Genomic DNA, 23,737 nt, shown 5'->3' with positions numbered 1-23,737 from the left:
AAGCTGGACTCAGATGGCCCTGGCCCTGACCCTGGGGAGGGGCACAGGGAAAAGAGAGCAGGAGCCACTGAGCGCTGGCCTGGAGGACAGGATTGAGGGGCAGGCCCTCAAGCAGACCGAGCAGGGCAGAGCCGTCTCTGGCCACAGGTAGAGGGGGTGGAGAGAGGCAGGGTCTGAGGACAGGCCCTGCTTGCCGTCCTCAGGCCAAGCAGCAAACAGGCTGGCCTCCTGGACCAGCTCCTAGCCTGGGAAGGGGAGGCCAGAAACAAAGTCTGGAGGGAAAGATGAGACCCTAGAGGGGGCAGCCAGCCCCCAGGCTGAGCCCAGAACCAGAGCCTGGGGAGGCCTCTGGGCGTGCAGGATGTCTGCAGACCCCTGAAAGCCCAGGAATGTAACAAAGGTCAGAGGGTAAGCCACCCTTGGCAGAAGTCTGGGCTCTGCCCCTGTCCCCCTGCCCCCCACCGAAGGCACAGATCCTGGAGATGACTGCAGGGGCTATTGGACCCGACCGGCCACATCAACGCCACATTAGGAGCAATGAACCCCAGGGGGCCACGCTGCCAAGAGCTCTGGGGAGGCCACGACCCTGCCCATACCCCCACCATAAGCCCCAGGATCTGGGGTAGGAGCTCGTCTTGGCATGGGACGCTGTGCTCCAAGAGCTCAGCGTCTCCAGGCCTCGCCCCCTTCCTCAGGTCCAGCCCTCCCGCATCCCTGGCAGAGAAGCAGGTCCGGGGGGGGGGGGGGGTGCCCACCCCACCCACCGACCACCAGGGCAGGGGACCAAGCACGGGGCTGTGCCGCTGTCCCTGTCCTCAGCACACCGAGGCCGCCCGTGGGCACGCTAAGCAGCAATCCTGCCCTGCGCATTCTAGGCCTGTTTTGGAGAATGTCTGTATGGAGAAGTCTAATCTTCCAGGCACTGTAAACACCAATTATGTATAATTGTGATGACTGGGTATTAAGTAGTTGTCATGCAGGAGTGGTTCTGCTACATTCAGTCGGCTTTCAGACTTGCTTTACAAACCTCCCGGGATAATTGGGTATCTGCGAGGGAACTATTTCCTCAACATAAAGGATTTCAGGAACTGTCAGGGAGGCGAGGAAGGGCGCACACGTCCTCTTATCGGTGCCCTGTATTCACCAGAGAAAGCATTCTGGTGGCTCTGGTGGCCGCCACCGACTCCCACCTCCGTCCCAGAGACCATGGGGGGGCGGCAAGGCCGAGTCACAGCCCCGAGTGTGGCCACAGCCCGGCCCGTTCCTCCATGGGGCAGCCTTGGACACCAGCGGTGCACCGCCTCTGCTCCCAGCCTAGAGACCAGGGCCTCGGACGCCAGGCTTCCACACGGCGAGCCCACAGTGAGTGGAGAAGGCCCGGGCCACCACGGAGCTGCAATGCTCCCTTAGCTTTGGAAGACACAACCGTGCCTGGTCAGAAGCAGACCTTGGGGCTGCACGGCCATTCTCCAGGTGATGGGAACAGCGGGCCTCTCCTGGGGTCGGGGGACAGGCAGACAAGTGCAGGCTGTGGGAGCCACCAGCGTCAGGAAGGACAGGCAGAGGGACAGCTGTGCCACCTGCACGTGCAGGTGACTAAACAGGAACATTCTGCGGCAGCCTGAGGACGAGGGGTGGGTGCCTTGTCTCCCTCCTCTGCAGCCAGACTCAGCGGCCTGCCATGTAATCTACTCAGTGGAAGCAGCCCCTGGCTTCCATTTAAGAAAAAAGGACTTTCGGGGGCACCTGCGTGGCTCAGTAAGTTAAGCGTCCGGCTTCAGCTCAGGTCATGATCTCACGGTTCGTGGGTTCAGGCCCTGCCTCAAGCTCTGTGCTGACAGCTCGGAGCCTGGAGCATGCTTTGGATTCTGTGTTTCCCTCTCTCTCTGCCCGTCCCCTGCTCATGCTCTGTCTCTCTGAGTCTCTCAAAAATAAACAAACATTAAAAAAAAGAAAAAAGAAAAAGAAAAAAGGACTTTTGGGTAAAAGGCGTAGCTTACAGAAGCACCAAACTAAGCAATGGCTGACCCAGTTTTCACCCGCCCGGCTCTGGGTCATTCTCCAGACACAGGGACAATCCCACACAGCGATAAGGAAGAGGAGAACCGCCACAAGCTGAAAAGTCGCTCTAGCTGAAAATGATTTGAAGTTCTTCAAAGTGGACTTCAGCACCTAATTTAACTTTTCTGATATGATGTGAGGACCAACTGGTGACGATAACAGGTGAATGCAACAGGCCTACATTTTCTGCTCCCACACCTAGGAGGCCCCTCTCTCTGGGACCTCGGGTGTCCAAGTTCTGGGACAAGTGCAATGGCTCAGGGGGCTCATGGAGAGATGTGAGTCCGACATATTTCTGATTTTCAAGGGGTAGGGGTGAGCAGTGGGTGCTCCAAGCTGGGGCCACATCGGTGACACGAAGTTCCTGCAGAGCGTGGTAAGCATCGGCCACGAGGACAGACCACAGCAGAGACACCTGTTCCCACTGCACAGTTCACAGACCAAGGTGGCAACAGAAGGGCAATTACTAAAGATCCTTCTAGAACCTTACGGAAAATATGGCAAACTGTGAACCGGATGAGGGTCCAGGCGACTTACAACCATAGGAGCTTAACTACGGACTGACGCAAGTCTACAGCCAAATTCGGCCATGGGCTACCAATTAGCCCCTCTGGAGCCACAAGGAGATGACAGCAGAGTCCGCGGCTGGAAATCCTCCTTCTCCCACACTCAGAGGTGCTACGTAAAAGAGAATACGCAGAGCCACGTTCATAGGACAGGAAGGAAGGTGGGGCCAGAAGGAAGAGGAGGCTGTCAGTCTCGGGAAGCTGGAGGCCTTGGCCTTGCACTGCCATGTGGGGCTGGCGACAAGGCCTCAGGGACGTAAGAAGCAGCGGAACAGAACTGAGACCCCGCCCCTACACGCGGCGGTGGCCCTGGGCAGGGATGCACCCTCAGCAGAAGGGCAGGCTTGGAGAAAACTTGCCAGCGTCATAACAGGCAATCAGGAAGCCTGCCTGGGCTTTGGGAATAAAACAAAATACATTGCCCTCCCTCAGAATTCATAGTGTAGGCCTGTCCTCCATGGGGTTCAGGTTCCTGGTTTTGGAAACCCCCACCCCCACCCCAAGCCAAGAAATGAGCAGAAAACTATGTTCCTGACTGGTGATGCCTGGAGCACCCGCACCCGGCAGGGGCAGACACAGAACCAACTGGGCCGTCACACCCTCGACCCAGGCCAGCCAAGATCTGTGCACACGGACACGCACATGCACATGTGCGCGCGCGCGCACACACACACACACACACACACACACTGAGGATGAACTCACAATCCGAAAATATTCCACAAGAGTTGTCTTCTGCTAACAGAACCGTCAGATGGAGACTGTACCCATCGTGTAATATAACTGGCGTCTCAACATGGAGCAGACAGAACAGGCAGGGCTTGTGAAGAACCACAGCGAAACTCCTGGAGGCGACCAGTCTGTCCATAAGGAGACGGGGGCAAGAGGCCAGGCACTGGTGCTGGAGGCCCAGAGATCACCTCTGCTTGCTCTTTCCATCTGTGGCTCTCCCGTGTGTCACAGTGTCCTGCTGGGCCTGACTGCCCCGCTCCCTCCTGCTCTACCTGCACAGAGCACCTGACCAGGCACCGGGCATGTGGCCCAGCCACCACTGCCTCCCCCCCCCCCTCCTTTCCTCCCGCAGCAGGAGGGCTTCCTGAGGAGCAGAGGGATGCAGGGGGCTCTCACACACCTGCCACTCTGTGGCCCCTGAAGCTCCCCCAGCATGGCCATTCCCCGAACTGTAAATTTATACTCCTTGCCTATAAATATCTCCCAAGAAAGACACAAGTGGAAAATGCTTTGTATCCAGGCATCAATGAGAACCTTTCAGTAACCTGGGAGAGTCTGTGCTGTGAATAACGAGGTGGATGGAGCCACCACAGCGACAGAGGGGCAGGCCCATTTGTCAGTGCCTAGAGTGACGAATGGGGCCGGGAGAGCAGATGGCCTCGGCCGGATCTGCAGGAAAGGTGTCTCCAGGGACAGCACTGGGGGTCTCCGCCGGGGCCTGCAAATCCAGCCCGTGGAGCCTTCCTGGGCACACGGCCCAGCTCCTGCCCCCTGAGGTTTATCACCTGATGAGGAGATAGCCACAGACCTATAAAAATGCATGAGCTGACCAAGATAATGGCAGAAGGGCTGCCCCGGGCAGCTGGTGTCAGTGAGCTATCAGTGCAAGCGTGAGCACTGGCAGGCCAGTCAGGGAGGTCAGCGGGGGCCACATCAGCCCCCTCCCAGGCGGGGCCCTGATGCACGTCGGTTCCCGGGAGGCCAAGCCAGGAACAGGAGAGTGGAAGGGAAGCTGAGCAGGCTGGTGCAGGCCACTCGTCTGAGCTGCGGGTCTAGGAGAGTGAGCAGTGAGGACACAGGGTTATTGTGTGTGGGCCGAGGCACTCCGAGCTAAATGCGGGGTCCTCCTGGGACGGGGTGCACCCCACACCCACTGTTACTGCGGTCTCAGGCGGGTGCCCCACGTTTTCTCCTGGCAGAGGCAGGTTCCAGTTGCTCAGGCCTGTTAGGTTCCCCACCCATAGTCCTCGCTCTGGGCCACATGCCTCCCAGGGCACTGTTCCGTACTGACACTGAAGTCAAATCCTAGCTCTCTGCCACTTACCAGCTGTATGGCCGTTCCGTGACTCAGTTTCCTTATCTGTAAAATAGCATAAGAGTACCTCCCACAGAGTTGTTGTATCACTTAGGTGACATTATACATATAAAGTACATAACACACCAAGCCCTACGTACAGGACGCATTAGCTGTCACTGTTGTCACGGTTCAGGGGCCTCAAAGGGAGTCACACAGCAAGGATCCCTCGCTGAAGGAAAAGAGGCTGGGCTTGGACAGTCTCTTGCCTACTCCTTTAAAGCCAAACAGAATCCCTCCATGGCCGGACACTGGCGCCAGAATATTCCAGAGCAGCCAGGGTCTCTATGGGCGCCCACCAGCCCCACATGCAGGTGGACACGTGCAGCATCCCTATGACCGACATGCACACGGGGCTTCCCCTGACATGGGGCATCTCAGCCGCCTCTGTCCTGCTCACACATCCTGAAGTCTCCCCTCCTTGGGGAAGAACCAGGGCCTCGAGGGATAAGAAGAGAGAGGAGTGGGGGTGTCTCATGATGTCTGGGGCCAATGACTATGCTCTGTGCAGTTATCACAGCACTGAGTTACTTTTCATTCACATTTCTTCTGTTTAATTACTCTTAGTTTTGGGGTAGAAATGACCACAGCTGTGTAATGAATGTGATATTGCCTTTTGCAGATCTAGCTACTAAAAGAAAATTCTTGATAAGTAAGGAAACCACAGTCCCACAGAGAGGAGTCATGACATCCACCCGGAGGCGACTGGAGGGTTTTCCTGTTTTCCCAAAGTGGAGGCAGCAGCCAAAGAGGATCCAGACCCAGAGGAGAGGTTTCTAGTAGGGCGAGAACAGCTTTCCCGGGGAGCCGGAAGCACAGACCACATTGTTTTTGAATTTCCGGGGAAGGGTGGATGCTGCTTGGCTCACTTCTTCCGAGGGTGATCATATGTCATCAGAACGCACCCAGCAGGAGGGCCCCCACCCCGCCCTCATAATTGTTGCCATGCAGCGTGGTTCCAGCCACCCATCCAGGGCACGGCCCAAATTCCCGGGGGGATCCCAGCTTCCGTGACGGAGTTCTCTGTGGGCCTTCTGAGGGGTGGGTTCCGGGCTCGGTGGTGGTGAACTGAGAGGCTGTCCTGTCCGTCTGCCTCCCCAGAACCCCAGTGAAGAAGGGCACAGGGCAAGCTAGGGAGCCACCGCCGAGAGGTTTTAAATGAGCGAGGAGCATCCACACAGTCTGTCACCAAGAGGGGACTGCCTTCAAGCCTTGGACTAAACCCAGACGTGCGTTAGTAATAAAACCAGAGCTCAAGGCACAGCTTGTGAGACTTGGCACCACCAGAGACACAGACCATGTGTAACAGCTGTGGTGGCTGTCTCCGTCAGCAGCAGTTCCTTCTGCCTGATGCTCCCCGAATCCCTTCCTGCTGCCCCACCTGGGTCCCGGACTGGGGACAGTGACACCCTCCCGGCCAGGACCTCCCACGGCCCGTAACAGAAACCGAACAGTCACCAGCAGCCTTCAGTTTTCCACAGCTGTTGGTGGGAAGGAGCGATGTTCCTACTTTGTGGCTGGAAGAATCTGTGGCTCAGACAGGTGGCGTGCTGTGGTCAGGGAACCCACCGCATCTGTGTCTGAGCTTGGCGTCTCGGCAGGGTTTCTGACCCCGATGCGCCCGAAGCCTCAGGCCTGTTAGTGGTGCACGTGCGGCAACAGCACCTGCCTCGGCGGGGCGAGGCGACCCGCTCTGCAAATGCTGGTGGCGGATGGTGCCACACCGCGCCTTCCAGGGCCCTGGCCTCACACGTGTGCACAGGGCCCCACCCGATCCCGGGCCAAGGCCGGCCACCCTGGGACAGCGCCCCAGGCAGGACGGTGCAACATGCGAGCTGGTGCTCCAGGAGAGGCCCCTGGGACGCAGAGGCCCCGCAAGGGAAGATTCCACCAACCAGAGGCAAGGGCAGCAGCAAAGACAGGGTCACGGCGGGAAGACGAGGAGCACCAGAGAGAAGCCACTCACTCTCTCCCCGAGAGCAGCGTTATCAAGGTACGAGATAATTAGCATTTTAATTGGATAATTGGGAATTCTAAATTGCCTATCTTGTATTAAGCATAACTGAGGACATAACATGACATTCAATTAACAAATATTCCTCTTTATTCTTGACATGCTTGATTAGGTTGAATTTCTGAGTTCTTCAGTATCAGTTACTGGATAAAGCCCTGGCCACGTCAGACTGCTAATAAACGCATATGTATATATATGATTATATGTATATATATATGAATATACATATATATATGTAAATATGGAAAAGATTTTAGAAATTCTCTACACAAAGAAAAAACTCACCCATAATCTTATGCCCCAGAGATAACCTCTATCAGATATTTTGTTGAACATCCTTCCAGGCATTTTTTTAATGCAATAAACACAGATTTAAAATTTTTTTACATTTTATATTTCTAAAGCTTATTATTAATTTATTTTGAGAGAGAGAATGTACGTGTGAGTTGGGGAAGGGCAGAGAGAGAGAGAGAGAGGGAGAGAGAGAATCCCAAGCAGGCTCCGCGATGTTGCAGGGTTCGAACTCACAAACTATGAGATCATGACCTGAGCCAAAATCAAGAGTTGGACGCTTAACTGACCAAGCCACCCAGGACACCCCTTAAACACAGATTTTCAAAAATAATAACTCTATACTAAAATAGTAAAACTGTTTTTTAAAAAAGTCACTTTTTGACTGATGTCTGATCTGACATGCATACAGAAAAGGACTACAATCGGGGCACCTGGGTGGTTCAGTAGGTTGAGCGTCTGACTCTTGATTTTGGCTCACGTCATGATCCCAGGGTTGTGGGATCGAGCCCCACATCTGGCTTTGTGCTGAGTGTGGAGCCTGCTTAAGATTCTCTCTCTCTCTCTCTCTCTCTCTCTCTCTCTCTCTCTTTCTCTCTCCCTCCTTCTCTCCCTCCCTCCCTCCCTCTCTCCCTCTCTCCACCCCTGTCCCCCACTTGTGCACTCTCTCTCTCTCTCTCTAAAACAAAAAATGAAAAAGAAAAGAAAAAGAAAATGACTACAGTCCTGAGGACCCAGCATGGTGACCTGTCACGAAGTGAGCACGCCCATCCAATGTGCCCAGCACCCAGGGGCCCCTCCCGGTCAGACCTCACTCCCAGGGGGGTGGCCTGACTTCCAACACTGCAGGTTAATTTCGCCTGTTTTTGAACTTTATGTAAGTGGAATCAAACAGCATGGCCTCTCTGTCGGCTTCCTCCGCTGCTCCCCAGTAATGCTAGGTGGTGCCGGGTGGTGGGTACTTGTCGTCGTGCGTTCTCATTGTCGGTAGCGTTCCACTGGTTCCGCTCTGCTGCTGCTGAACATTTTGGCCGTTTCCAGACTGCAGCTCTCACAGGTGGTGCTGCTGTGGACATTCTGGATCGGTCTTTGGGGGGCAGGGCACGTGCACCTCCACCCAGCACACTCAGGGGCGGACACGCTGTCACCGGATTTTGTGTGGGCTCAGGGTTAGCGGGTAACACCAGTCTCTCCAGGTACTGTATCAATTTATTCACAGGCTCATAACTTCCTCCTGTGCACGGGGCCCTGTGCGCGGGGCCCAAAAGAGTAGAGAATGGCCCCACCCAGTCCTGGACGAAGGCTGGGATATTTCGGGGAAGGTTCTTGCTAAAGCAAGAATGTTTTCCCCTGTCAATAGATACATGTCTATACTATTTTTATTTTTAGGGCTGTCCCTCTGTCCAGAATCTGACTACTTCTCCCCACTAATGCTGGTGCGGGCCACGTTCTTCTCTCGCAGGTTGATGGTGACATTGGTGTGGCTGGTCTCCCTGCTTCAGCCCTTGTCCTCTACAGAGGGCTCCTTCTTCATGGAGTCCTGGCTTCCCAGGAGCTGCCCACCTTCCTCTCACTTCCCGGTCTCCCCTCATCTTCTCCATCTGTCTCCTTGCTATTCCTGGGACCGCTGGGCAAGCTCCCACCTCAGCACCACTAGATGAGCCCCATTCTCTCTGCCTGGAATGTCTGCCCCACAGATCCATAGATTGCTCCCTCCTTCAGGACTCTCCTCCAATGACCCCTTCTCAGGGACGCCTGTCCTGAGCTTCCTGGATAAAGGACTCCCTCCCCTATAGCCCTCACCATCTAACTTTTATCCATCCGGCCTTACCTCCATTAGGCTAGGGTTCTATTTTACGTTCACTCTAGTATCTCCTGGGCCCAGAATAGTGCCTGGCACACAGGCGCTTCTCGGTACGTTTCTGTTCAGTGACTGAATAGTAAAGGCTTGCGTGGGCAATACCACGGCCTATAATTTACTCAACCAATTTCACGCTGTTGGATATCTAGGTTGCTTCCACCTCCGTGTTACGATGGACACCCATGGCCATACGCCTGTCGCTGTCTTTGGACTAAATTCCTAGAAGGAGAATTACATGGGCACATTTGGAGCCTCAGAGCCTGTTGTGCCAAACAGACCCCAAAAGGTTCATAAGGATTTTCAGGGTCCTGAACGGTGCCCCATGGGGCCTGTCTGCCCACTGAACCGTGAATCTGGTGGGCAAAACACAAAAGTATTTTGTTTTTCATTGATTAAGTGGCAAGTTTACATGTTTATTTCCTCATATTTCTTCCTTGCTGAATGGCTCATTTCTTTTTTAGGAAGCTAGACGCTCAGTTTTCTCTTATTGATCCTTACGGGATTTATATATGAAGGATACTAGCTAATGGTTTTGACCATCATCTATGTAGCAAGCAGCCGGCCCATGCTGACCCTCTCTAGTGCCTTCTTGGATGATTCCCTGGAAGAAGGGCAGGGCAGCCGGGGCAGAGGCTACACACAAGGGCAGGGATGACTGGTGCCCTGAATGTGACGACATACAGGAAGACAAAACCTGGAGCCTGCAGCGCACGGCTCGAGTGGAAAATTCTATATCTGTGAGCCCCGACCCCTTTGGGGCTGACGTCTTGAACAAGTGAGAGGGCCCCAGCTTTGGGAGGCCCCTGGAGAGCTTTGTAAACGTTTACCGGTGTAACTGACAACGATCTGCCTTAATCTGGGATCAGTGTCTGCTCACATCCGACCCAACCTCACCAGCCCTTGCCGATGTCATCAATAACACCCTTTTCGGCCCCAAACTGAAAACTCTCCCTTGAAAAAATGCACCAGGCCATGCTAGGAATCATCCACAGAGGCTTAACGTATGACCAGGAAGGGGTAGAGGGAGATAATACTTATTCAACACAATCTAGAGGCTACTCTCCCTCCAAAGGATGCTTGCACCCCCACCTCCCCTCCCCAGAAAGATGCAGGGGAAGGAAGCAGGCACATGGGGCACCTTCGGGAAGAATGATGGGGGGTGGGGGGCTTCCCGTGAGTTAGTATTTCCCACGGCATGACAAAAGTCCACGAGATGACATTATAGGGTAGACTGACAAACAGGTTTTATGCATTAGGTATTTATTTTAAACTGTTCCGCTCCATTTATGGCAAATTATACTGAGTTTCACTCACGACAGGGATATAAAGCTTTCTTTTAAAGGATATTTAAAGGAAAAAAAAAAAAGCAAAGAAACTATTAAGCAAATAGTATTACAAGTGAGACCAGGATTTGCCAGATGGTGAGAGCGTGTCACGTGCCCGATGCTGGGGGTTTCTGCTTCTCTGAGGAAAAGCCCGTTTTTAGTTCTGGGTGGGAATATATTGGTCCAGAAACTCCCTGCCAGAGAGCACCTGCTGGTCTTTGGAAAACAGCTGGTGGGAGGGACTCAAACAGAACCCAGTCTTTCCTGTACCCCCACTTGCTCCTGTCCCTGGCTCAGCAGCCTTGGACCCCAGGCCACCGCGGACCCCAAGGGCAAATGCCACACGGGCTCCTCTGTCCTTAGCACTTGGGGTGAGGAGAGGTGTCGGGGAACAAAGCCACGTCCAGCAAATCTGGCCGCCAAGGGCCTCGGATGAGCAGATGCCAAGTTCGTACCACGTTGCTCTGCTCCGCCACTGACTGAAGACGAGGAAGAGCTTCCCGTGGCCTGAATCCTGGCTGGAGCCTTACTTGGCACTGTTTCCGCCTTCCTTTATTTAATAGCTCCTCATAAAGCCGGGTCATTAGACAGAGGCTGTTCAGGGCAATGACTCTCTCGAACGCCCACGCGGGACCACGGGTGAACAGCACCTCGGGTGCCTGGCGGCTCCCGCTCGCCTGCGGCTCCCTTTGGAGGCACCACTCGCCAGGAGGTCCCACGCCCCAAATTCCTGCCACCACCAGTGGAAGAAGCAAAACTTGGGCTCTTTCACCACACGGGTGCTTCCTAAATACCAATCCTGCGGAAGACGAGGGTCCGGGATTCCACTCGGTGCACTCAGGACAAGACCCCTCATCATCCCTTCTAGAGAAAGAGAGGGCTTTGCTCTTTGAATGCCCCCAGGGTGGGTGTCTTGGTTCTACAGAGCCCGGTGCTACTTGATTTCCAAACATCGAATTTCTTTCTCAGTCCCATAATCTTAAAGTATTTCATAAATTTGCCGTTTCCCATGTAACTTTCCTGGAAAGCACCATTTCACGTCAATGCCTTTCTAAAGTGGCGGTCCAAAGTATCGGCTGGCTCTCCCCATCCTGTCTCCAGCTCTGGCCAGCCCTCTGGGGCTCGCTCCCCTCTTCTGAATGAGTCACCCTCTGGGTCTCACTGGTGTCCACATGTTGCCTCCCAAATGCCCTCTGCTCCAGGCTCTGACGCCAGCCGGGCCCAGCTGCGCACACACAGACCATTCGAGGTGTTTGAAGCACGGGACACTAAATACAGGGACCTGGCAGGGAGGATCACTGCGCAGCAGAAGGCTGGGGCCACCTTTAGGCGGGAGGACCCAGGAGAGTCCCGTCACTGCAGGATCCTGGTCACCTGCAAGAAGTGAGAAGCATGGCCGCCTCACCAGGTGAGCACTCCCCCAGGGACCTAAGACACAGTGTGTCCTCTTTGAGAACATTCTCCCAACCACAAAGCCCAGGTTGGAGCCAAACCGGCAATGGAAGGAGGCCCAGACACCGTCGGGCAGGCCTGGATGGGCCCTTGGTGGAGACAGCCCTTTCTACTCCAGCATACGGGCTACTCTGCCTGGGCTGCCGAAAACCCTCTTCTAACGAGCCTTCGCGTCCCCGCTCACAACTCCAAACGTTATTTCAGACACACTTGGCTGAAGGAACAACGGCAATGCTATTTATCACTTTGAAAGTCTTTATCCACTTAAGATGATAAATGGGGAAAGCATTCAGGCTGCCCCTGTAGAAAGATCAGCCCTGAAAAGAGGAGGCACTGCCACGGGGGACGCTCCACAAGCACAGGGCTGGGGAGGGGGGCGGACAATGGGGCAGCGGGCTCGACTTTCCCAGGCCCCAGGGCCTCAGCACCAGCTCACGTCACATGCGCAGGTGGTGGCTGGGGGGACGGCCACGGATGCTCTCCACCTGCTCCCAACCTGTTGCAGGACGTCCACTCCGGGTCCATAGGGAACAGGTGAGGTGACTTAAGAACTCGTTCTCCTACTCTGGGCCTTTCCCCTGCTGAGTTCCTGCAGATGAAGGGCAGGTTCCTGAAAGTACTCCTCCAACCCCCGTGAACTAAAAATTTCTGTAATGTAAACCTATTTATCAATAGCTAATTAATAAGGTCTAAGTCCTATGATGACAGGGTGATTAAAGGGTTTCTGAAATAATCCATTTTTAATTAAAATGCTACCCTCTCTTGGTTTCTGGATAGATTCAAAAGAAAGCCTTAACAGATGTCTTGTTTTTAAATACACATTATATGAAGCCAATAATTAGAAGAATTCATGCTTTTAATTATATTTTAATTATTCTTTGCCTATTGATGCAAAGTTAAATATTCTTTCTTTATGGTACTAATACTGCTAACCAAAGCCAGCAGACAGCTAGCAGGAATTTTTGCAGGTGTGAGTCCCATTTCAGAGAGCTGTGTAGCAGCAAAGGCACTTTGGAACTCTGCCCTCATCCGGATGGCAATCTACTTCTGGTGAACCGCATGGTCTGGAGGCGCTCTCCTGGCTGCCGGTCTGTAAGAGTCATGCTCCAGGGCAGAAGCACCAGCCACGTGATAGGAGGGTCTGGGTCTCCCCTTCTCCTGTCCAGCCACGAGGCAGAAAAGTCCCGTGGCTTCTCCATCCCCTTCCTGCACATACCGTGAAGCACCTCACCAGGGCAACCCACACAAGCAACCAAATCACCCGCCAAAATTCAAAAAGCTTACAAAATGCGATGAGAACTTGGAGGAGGGGGCAGAGGGAGTCACAGTGTCATGGTGTGCTTCCCCGTCTGCCATGCTGGCCACTGTGGGGAGCATCCCTACAGCCCAGTGTGCCCTGAGCACTCTGTTCCAGGGTCTCCCCGACTCCGGCGCAAGCCCCGCCCCCACTGCATCACGCTGTTGGCTCCCCTCCCACCAGGATTGCCGCAGCCCCACCTCGCTGGTCCCTTGAGTCCAACAGGCTGCTCTGCTGGCCTCGAACCAGGTCCCCTCATGGCCCACCTGCCTGCCCAAGAGGTGGTGGCTGGGGGGAGTTCTCAGTGGCCTCTCCCCCCTTTCACCTAGGTCAGCCTCCTTCTCTTCCCTCACCACACACCCTTCACGGCTTTCACTTTGGCATATGGCTATGCCACGGCACCTGTCCTTTTTCCTTACCGGTCTCGAAGGGAACCCCTAGACGTAGGCCCAAGGCACCCTATACCTGAGGCTGGGCACACAGTAGGTCCTCAGTAAACATCTGAGCAAAGGGTAACAGATGGCAGGGACAGCTGGCCTGAACATACCTAATGGTCAAAACAGAACACACACACACACGAGCACATGCACGTGTACACACACATACACGTGGCATTAACCCCCAGCTTCCCAGGAGGTGCCCTGGGCAGAGACTTGGCTGTGTAGCTCACCTGTCTTCCTGTAGTCAGTCGGACCACGTGATGGGCTCTCACCAAAGGGAGTATGAGCGGAAGTGACGTGTGCCGCATCCGGGCAAGGCTCTTAAGAGCGGATATAAGCTCTCCATGCTTTCTCTCTCCCCTCTCAACAGGGGCAGAGTTGGGCAACGGAAGCAGCCCTGACACTGGTGAAGGACAGCCGTGGGGCCTGCTTCAGGCTACAGCATGGCCGGGAATAAACAGTCACTGCGCTGATCCAGTGAGATTTGGGTTTTTGTTGTTAGTGCAGCAAAGGCTATCCTATGCTGACTAACACATGTAGTGGGCTCACCTGCCAATTCACAGGGGGCAAAAATGTCAGCATCCTTCTTACTCATTACTTTTAAATGCACTGTAGGTAGACTAAAGAGTATGAGTATAAAAAACAAAACCATGTGGATGCATGGATTTGTCATACTATCCACACCAGTGTTGAAATATTTCATAACTGTAAAGTTTCTAAAGAAACTCATAAAATCATAAGGATAGGAGAAGGCATATGCAAATAGTTGAATTGTTTAGAGGCAGCAGAAGAGGCCTACGTACTCATGCAAAAGACACCAACTCTACAGGAAAGGATGAATTTGACCTTTTATCAAATGGTCAAAGCTATGCAACAAACTAGGAAAAATATTTTGACAAATAAAACTGAACATGAAGAGCACATGAAGTGCTCTTACAGATCAGTAAGTCAACCACGAATGTCCCAATAGCAAATTGTGCCAAGGACAGACAAGCCACAAAGACAAACGCCAGAGAAATACCCGCAAGAGAAGTGTCACCTCTCTGGTAATCATTGTTTCCCTTATCAGATTGGTAAAGATGAAAAACAATAAAAACAGCAGTTAACTTTGAGGGCCAAGTGCACTCATGTGTGTGTGTGTGTGTGTGTGTGTGTGTGTGTACACCCGGCTCAGTGGTAGAGAGCATGGGTTCTACAGAGAGGCTGCCTGGCTCCTCCAAGACCCATCTGGCCGCTGTGGGATCGTGGGCCAGTTGCTGAAAGCCTTGGCCCTTACAGGCTTGGTGTCCGATCAAGTGCAGAAGGTAGGTCTCCTCGCCTCAGGGGATTAGATGAGAAAATTTCTAGGAAGCACACAGTATGTGCTCACCAGACATGAACGTCATTGACAGCTATGAGGGAGAACAAGTTCCAGAGGACCAGATGGGCTCCGTGCATCAAAATTTCCCCCAGCGATTCCACTTGCGGAACCTACCCCGAAGACATGACCAGCTGAGATGGAGAAGAGATGGAGAGATAAGGTCGATCGCTGCAGTGTCGTTCACACTGGGAAGCCACTGCCGGCGCAGGACCTGTGTGAGCGGAGATGGCGGGGCCCCCACAGGTCCGCCGTGCCCTGGCTCAGAGACGGAGGAGACAGCCACTTTGCACAGGAGGAAGAACAAACTCTGCCCTAGCGTGATCCCAGAAGATCAAAGTCCGTTTGTCTGTGCCCCTGGTGAGACCCAGAAGCATGTTTGCTAGAGCAACAGGGGTTAGCGAGCCTCTGCATCACAGGGTTTTCTCGTATCTTGTTCATAATGTTCTGTACTAATTTTCCTACTGGAACAGGTAATATCCTTTTATCAGACAAAGCCATTTCACTTTGAAAATATTGTTTTGGAAGAAACAGAAGCTCCTTGTTAAAGACCAGCTGGCCTACACCCAGCCTTGCCCTGCTGGCCTGCCCAGGACTGGCGATGTGCTGGCCCAGCGGACACAACCCACGCAGCCGCGATCCGGGACGACTCCGCGAAGCTGCCACAAGGGGTCGCCAATGCACACCGCCTGCCACCACTGGCACAGAGCATCTGGAGAAACCTTCAGCCAGGCTCGAGGGCCTGCAACGCAGAAACTAACTCTGTAGGCAAGACTCTCCGGTATGGGGTGTGGAGAATCCGAGCCACGAGAAGGTCTTGCCAACGAGCCCTGCTTCAAAAGCGCACTCAACTTCCTTTCTTCTCTGGAGTCAGATTCTGTGGCCAAACCCCTGTCTGCACAGAGGTCTCCCGCCTGCAGGGGGACACTTGGGGATGTCAGAGACTGGCTGGAAAACAGTGCTGCCTGCTTTTGCTGGGTGCCCACTGCACAAATGCTGCCCACCCCTCAGGGAAACACGGAGGGCTTGGGGCCCCCCTGGAGTGAAGGAAGCAAGAGACAGGATGGGGCCAAACGTGCAGCCCGGAAGGACAGAATTAAGACGCAAATCTGCCTCCCGTGCTCTCCATCTCCCCTAGGGGCAGAAGGAAGCTTCTCTGCCCAGGGGGACTGTGCTGCTCCACAGAAGCAAGCCTGCCATTGTAAACAGATTCAGCAGGCACAGGGCAAATCACCTAGAACACACACAACATGACATTCACCAAATGCTCCTGGAAAGAACTCGGATTCAGCAAACAGCTCAGATCTGAGTGGAATTCCATTCGCAGCTTCGGAATCCCCTAATGGAATGCACTGGGGCCTGGCAAAGGTGGGATGCCGGAGGTCCCTGCACAGGCAGCCCGGAGACAGTGGCCCTAACGCTGCCCGAGTCACAGGCACACATCCCCCACAGGCGCCCTGCCCCCGCCCCCCTGCCGTACTGACCCACAGCCATGCCGGGTGAGGGGTGTCAGCCCCCCAGCGCCTGCAGCAGGGTGCTGTGGGGGCAAACACTTGAAGGGAATTGTTTCTACCCCACTAGTTCTGGAACGACCAGGGATCCCCAGGGCCCTGGGAGGAGCTACACAAACACTTCTATCCCGTGTGAACTGGCTTGCCTTTCCTGGCCTTCCTCGCCTCGGGCACAGAACAAACTCAGCGAAGCCTCAAAGCGCCAGCCTGCCCGGAAACTTCAATAACTAGGGAAGGAGAGTTCTTTATGAAATTTTTGTAGTCTGGCTGCTAGTTCTCACCTCTTTCAGTGTGAGCAGGTGTTTTATCCTTAAACTACAGAGCCAGAGCTCTCCCTCCCTACTAAGGGGGCATTCCCACTGAACAAACACAGGGCACACCAAGGCCCTTGAGACGGTCTTAGAATAATGATGCCCATTTTGTACCTCCAGGGGACTTAACTAATTTAACAGGCAATTTTAATAATAAGTATATATTAATTCTACATTCCCTTTTTACCTATTTCTGTGACTATGAACTGTTAGGAATTAGGCAATATATTACAATAGGCTTCTAGGGACTTTTTATTAACTAATGCCCCATATTTAAAAACCTTCCTGTCAAATGAGAAACATTAAGAAATGCGGTCCCTTTTATAATTGCTTCTAATAGACTCAATATTCAGGTCCTGGCCTTAACAGACAGCCGGGGAGGTACTTCCCTAAATTGCATTTAACTTTTCATTTTCTTTCTGTCACTGGCCAACGGAATAATTCTGAAAGCACACAAATGGTCATTTTACTATGTCAGCCTGTAGCTCTCGAGAGGCCTATAAATTTGCAGAGTATGAGGACGGCTCATGATAAGGGACAGACAGCAGCCTTCCTACCCAGACTGTCACTGCAGTCACCCTGCTTTGTAGGTTTGCTCTTTGCTTTTTGGTTTCTTTGGTAAACCTATTTATTGAAATAGAACACCTACAGAAGAGTTCAAACATCTTAGGTGTCCCAGACTGATGACAGTTCACAAACAGATCCCTTTGATCAAGATCCAGAACATTCCCGGTCTGGCAGGTGCCAACCCCGCCTCTTCCCTCTGCCCCTCTGCTCCTCCACCGCACTGAAGTTTTGCCTGTTGGGGAGCTTCATGTAAGTGGGGTGATACAGCAGAGGCCCTTGAGTTTGGCTTCTTGTGCCAGACACGGCCCGCATGAGAGCTGTCCGCCCGTGGTCTCGTGCACAGCGACAACCTGGCTGTCCCCACCACTCAGCAGTACTCGTCGAATGAACACGCCACAGTTTATTCATCTCTGCGGGAAGGCTTTGGGTGCCCCCGGCATTAGAGTACGCCCCGTCCGCGCACGGAACGTTCTCGCACACATCTCTGGCCGTGTCTGCTGTGTGCTAAGCGGAAACGCTGGTTGCCAGGCATGGAGTGCTCAGCTTTGGTGGATGCTGCTGGCTCTCTCCCAGTGATGGTTCCGGCACCTCTGTTCTTTATGTTCACTATTCTTCCTTAACAGGGAAGAAGGTTTCAAGCCCGTGCCTTTATGAACCAGAGGCTTGAACCTCTGGTGAGGCACCGGAGTCCCTGGGAGCTGCAGGGACCCTCCTCCTGCCTTCCTTGACCATCTTTCCCGGGGCAAGACCTTTCCCACAGGACAACAGCGCAGTGGCCTGCCCTCCACCCCAGGGCAGGACCACACATTTGTAAGAAACACAGAGCTGCGGATGGCTTCCGATGCCCCCTCGGAGGTACCTGTCTTTCCACCAGTAGACGCCTCAGCAGAAATGGAAACTTAATCAGGAATAAGGAAGGGGGAGTGAAACACACAAACCAGTTCAACTACAGAAGAAAGCTGCCAGCTGAGGGCACCCAGAAGTGGCTGGGAAAGGTCACGCCTCAGGAACAGGGTCAGGAAGGAGCCAGGTGGAGGAAGAGGACGCCCAGCAGGCAGCAAGTGAGGCCCAGTCCTCTCAGGCCTGCCCTCCCTGCTTCCGATAAAGGACTGAGATGGGGCAGGCGGGGGCTGTAACACTAGACGGTCATAGACATTTGAGGACAGCAAGGAGCCCAGACAGACACCAGCTCCCACAGGGAAGGAGCCCCAGGGCGCGAGTCTGTTGCACCATGAGGGACAGGGAGGGATGCTCAGGGGTGGGGTGGGACAAAGGAGGTGTTGGGGCAGCCAAGTTCGGGCAGCTGAGGTGACGTCTCCCTTGTCCACTCCGCACTTTCAGGCAGAGGAGAGAAAAGGCCCAGCCCCCCAGGACTGTCCCAGTAAAGCCACCAAGCTGAGGAGGATCCTTTGTTTTCATTTCCAAATTCAAAGGGCCCTCGGCTAGGCTAAGCCAGCGTCTGATCCTGACTCAAAGCCATAAGGGACCCTGGTGAGCCCAACACAGAGGAGCCTCAGCTGTGGCAGCCCAGGGGGCTGGGAAAATTGAGGCCCCAGAAGCCAGTTTCAGAAGTTTATGAATAATAAATGCAATTAATGTGATGGAAAACAGAATCTGGAAGCTAAGCTGAGGCCCCAGGGCGGGTGACTCACCAGGTCACCCTCCCTTGTCACATCTCTGCCCAAGACTCTCAGAATAGACAGGTGGTATGGAGGCGGGGCATCAATCCCTCATCTGGCTGTAGCCCAGAACAAAGGACAATTGAGGCCTGGGTCTGGTTAGAGGACAAAGGCTAGAGAACCACCCCCCCTTCTCTAGCCCCGGGCACAGTGCACCAGGTGGTAGGTTCCTAGCCCGAATATGTCTCTCTGGCCTCAGTTCCCTTCACTGTCAAACGGGGATGACAAACATACTTTGGATGTTGTCACGTAAGTGCTGACCTCAGAATCTCCAAAGGCTGCAAGCAGACGACTGCCCCGGGCCCTCACACGACATTCTCATGGTGTCCCCCACTTGGGCTCTGACACCAGCTCCACATTGAGGGCCTCCTGCTAGTCTGAGGCCCATTCGCATGGCGGTGTCCTCTTCAGGCTCTCAGTAGGTCCTCTGCCTGCCTCATGCAGGAGGAGGGGAGCAGGTGTGGAGGAAGGTGCTGGCCTCCAGGAAGCAGTGAGAAAGGAGACAGGCAGGAAGAGCAGGGGGAGGAGAGGAAGAACCTGAGGTTCAACCGGCCCAGAGCTCCCCCTGACTTCCCAACCCCAGGCTGGTTTCAGGGTTCTGCTCTGGCCTAGGGGAAGTGGGGGAGAAGGATGGGGTGGGGGAAGGGACGGGCTCTAAGTGCCTCACTTGAGGCTGGCACAAGCTTTCTTCCGTGTCTCCCACTGGCCCAGGGCAGGGTGCTCCTGCTTGACAGGCTGGGCACAGCCATGAGCTCCAGGCGGCCTGAGGCTGAGGAGACACCTACCCCACCACGGGCCACAAGCCTGGTGCCCCCGGGAGGCCTCGGCAGATGCCGCAGACCCTCCTCACTCTCCCCACGAGGGCGCCAGGGCCGCCCATGAAGATGGGTGAGGTATTACCAGGAAGGCTCTCTCACTTACTACAAATTGCGCCTTTATGGGAAAATCAATGACACTGCCTCCTTGGTCTTCCACACTTGTTGCTGGTCTAAAGTAATTACTCGGCAGGGCGACGGGCCGGAACTGGGCTGGTGTTCCCGGGAGCGCCCGCTGGCCCCCAGCCCTGCAGCCTGGGGAGCCCAGGAAGGGAAGCTGTCTGGAGAGCTCCATCCATCACACCTGGCTCTCTGTGCTTGCTCCTCGGGTCTGCTGGAAACACACGTACTGTGTGCCAGCCACGAAGTGCCGTGATCGTGGGGTGAGCAGGGCGGATCCAGGCCCTCTGTCCAGAGAGAGACAGAGGTTCCCTGAGTGAAGGTGCACAAGGCAGAAACCATGTGGGGAGGGGACCTGTGGGAAGACTCCCTGGAGGAGGAGGTCAGCAGAGAGGGCAGAGCAAATGGGGAATCCAGAGGCAGAGAGAAGTAGGGCATGTGAAAGGAACAGCAGCGAGGCCCGAGGAGACAGCCAGAGCTCGGGGGTGGCACAGAAAGCAAAGAGGCGGGAGACCCGAGGATGTGGCCTGGGAGGCCAGAGAAAAAAAACCCCTTCCGCCTCCGAGCCTCAGAATGGCCGTGGCAACCCTTCCCGGCAAGGCCACTCTGAACGCTAACTTCTCGCTATAGTCTACCTCTTTCTTCCAAGATTTCTTTAAATGATAGCTTGTTTAACTACCAACATCAATTGGCCAGCAATTCCATGAACAAATGCTTCTCTGCTTGTCTCCAAGTTCAGCCACTTTTATTTGTCCCCGAGTATTTGGCAGGAACCAGTTACATCAATAAAGAAACGTCAATTTTTAACAGCCACATGAGATGCAAAAGCTTCAGATGGATTTTTCGTCAGCAAACAGGGCGCCTGGAGGAACAGTTATTAACAGCCATTGGAGACACACGGGCAGGCCCGGGAGACAGGGCTCCAGATTTAGCCTGGATTAAGGAGCCACTGCAGGCACCGGACCTCTCGACATCATAAATAATGCTGAAATTTTACACTGTGGTTGAACTCCTCGTTGTCACATCGTTTAGTCGCGGGGTGTGTGACGCTCTATAGCAAAATGACAAATCTCTTTCTCAACTGCTAAGTGGATAGAGCCCATCGGAATAAATCCAACCAAATTGCCCGCTACAGGTGAGCAGGCAGCGACACGAGGGAGAGAATGTGCAGAGGGTGGTGGCATCAGAAACAGCTTGGACAGTGATTTCCGGAGGCACCTGGACTGTGCGGTGAGGGGCCTGTCTTCTCGGTGCCCCTCGCCACTTACTGCCACACTGCCTCATGGTTGGAAGAGGTGGGGTTGCAAACCCTCAATAAGACAGGAGTCTGATGCCCAGGCTCTCCCCCAAAACAACCAGGTCGCAGCTGAGCTAATGACAGGGCAGAGAAAAGTAATATAGGCAGAATAATGTAGTGATGTGTCTCACCGTGAAATATGAGGATGGGGAAGTGTGTTCATATAATGGGTGATCCTCCTGGAGAGCCGGAAATAACCCTCTGAGTCCTACAGGCTGGACCGCTGCCCAGACGGACGTCCCACGGACATCACTGACCAAAGAGACTTCAGGAAGCATTGGGGGAACTGAGGCAGAACCTCAGAGGGCAGCCCCTGGGCACTGGGTTTCTGGTACACACACTCAGCTGAGCACAGGGTAAAGAGACCCATCTGCTCCCTGGGACTGGAGAAGCGTCCCAGCGGCAGGGATGCTACACCCCAATGGGGCACCCCCTCTGCCAGGCCCACGAAGTGCCTGTTCGGCGGGAGAAAGAGTGCCCGTCTTACGATCCCACCCTGGTTCAGAGCCCCAACCAACACAGCGGGGTGCTTCCTCTCTTGGGCCAGACTGGCCTGACTTTGTGTCATCAGACAATGGAAGCTGCAGGGCACCAAGAGGCAGATCAAACGGTTCCACTGGCCCTGCAGCCCGATAACATGAAAAGGCCAGACCACACGGACAGCCCAGCTCTGGCAGGGCAGCTGTCCTGGAGGAAAATGTTCTTCCTACACTGGTTGCTCTCCTCAGAGTGGTAGAGTGGAGCCTCATAATGGCAGATCTCTGGGACTGACGGGTGGTGGTCCCTCCCCATTCTTTAACAGGAACACAGGCAACAGGCAGAATGCTTTCCAGCAAAAAGGCATCTGTTCTCCAGGACAAGCTGGTGGCACCATTCTCCTCCCTGAAGTGCAAAAGTGTCTGTTCTTGGAAGGGACCTGGAGTAGAGGTTTGGGGTCACGGCCCAAGGAGGAAAAAGTGTGGTATTGCTGGGGCCCCCATAACCTGGCATGTCTCACAGCCCCCAGAGTATTGGGGCTGGGGCTGGGTCCTGCACTTCCTGGTCCCACACCTGCCCTGGGCTGGGTTCTTAAGCTTTCAGGGGCCATGACCTCTGCCTGGATTGGGAGCCTCCAAATCCTCTCCCAGAGGGGCCAAACCTCAGGCAAAGTTGGGTCAGCACCAAGGCTTTCTACCCTGTGCACAAGGGCAGTGGGAAGGGGGGCCCAGGCACAGGCAGGCTGGCCTCTGTGCAGACTGGTTGGAATGCCTATTGAACCCCCCCTGGGCATCTGGGTCTACTGTGGGACCCAAGCCATTGGTCTTAGCTTCTGAGAGCTCTCTGCAAAGGAGACGCTCAAGGTAAAAGGGACCTGGAGCAAACATGACCGCTACAGCTGGTTCCTCCTCTGTCTGCAGTCACAGAGTGCATCAGTGTCCTCCTGAAGGGTGGCTGGCGCCCCCGACGGTCAGCCTGCTCTGTGACTACATCGGCTCACTTCCTCTCAGGTGCTACGACCCTCGGGCTTCGATTAATGCCTCCTATAAACTCTCCAGGGCAAATGCCAAACTTTACAAGATGAGGTTCCAAGAAGTGTCCTTAATGATTTTATGCTGGCTTTTCCTCAAGCACAGCAATGGTCCATTTATAACGACTCTAAATGACATCCAGTGGGACCTGTCGTAAGATGGGTGACCTTGGCTGGAAAGGAACTTGCCCCATATGCTCCTCTGATCTTCCACTGCTGCCTCAACTTCCCCAGGCACAAGTGGTCTGGACTCTTCTTCCAGCGTTCCCCACCTCACTTAGTAGCAACTCTATCCTTCCACGTGCTCAAGTCAAAAACCCTGGAGTCACCCTTGATGTGACAGCAAATGCTGCTGGCTCTACCCGGTCTGGAGTGGATTTCCTGAGCATCGCTGGGCCACCAGGTTCACCAGGCCTGGTGTAAAATATGCCCAGAACTTGCCCGCTTCTCCCCTCCAACACTCTGACCCCAGGCCGGTGCCCTGTCACCTGTCAGCCCTTAGGGGCCTCCTCACTGGCCCCCCTGCAGTCAGCTCTCCAGTGACCACTAGACCAAGTCCCTCCTCTGCTCGACCTCCAGCCCCAGCCCCGGTCCCTCTTCTCTGCCACTCAGGCCTCTCCTGACACCCCAGGGCTCAGCCCCCCAGCACCTCCAGGTCTTGTTGGACCTCTACGCAAGGCCTTCAATGCCACCCTACTCAAAACCGCAAATCACTCCCAGGACTCCCTCTGTTATCTTTCCTGGTTTTATTCTTCTCTGGTATTTGCTACCACCAAAAATGCTGTACATTTTACTTATTTATTTTGTTTATCTCCCCTCTGGAGCTTCACAGACAGGTTTTCCTCTGTTCTGTCTCCCTGCTCCTAGAACAGTGCCTGGCAGCTGTAGTTACCCAATAAATTTTTATAACCCAACGAACTGGCACAGGCAGGCTGGGAATGAGCCCGTACTCACTGGCCCACACGTGACCTGCTTGCCAAGAACAGAGGTGTGTGGCAGGGAGTGGGGGGGGAGGGCATGTGTCAGCCTGCTCAGCCAAGAGCTACAAGAAAGTCAAGAGAGCTTCTGCTGTGCTCCAGGCAAGCCATCTGCATGATCGAATCGGAGCTCCCTGAGCTGGACAACCCTAGGTGCAATTCCTAGCAAGGTTCGGCTGCACCGACTACATCTGGAAATGTTT

The 23,737-nt window shown here is 54.3% G+C and overlaps 1 protein-coding gene across 1 annotated transcript in view; it reads right to left on the bottom strand.

Moving 5' to 3' along the window:
* Positions 1–23,737, bottom strand: part of PEPD (peptidase D) — a 112,070-nt gene that overhangs the window by 23,882 nt on the left and 64,451 nt on the right. The gene's annotated exons all lie outside the window — the stretch shown is intronic.

This window comes from Panthera pardus, unplaced genomic scaffold (assembly GCF_024362965.1).
Source record: "Panthera pardus isolate Hobbes unplaced genomic scaffold, ASM2436296v1 HiC_scaffold_18, whole genome shotgun sequence".
Lineage (NCBI taxonomy): Eukaryota > Metazoa > Chordata > Mammalia > Carnivora > Felidae > Panthera > Panthera pardus.
Note: the sequence above shows the minus strand (reverse complement) of the source record. Positions and strands in the feature narration are given on the sequence as shown.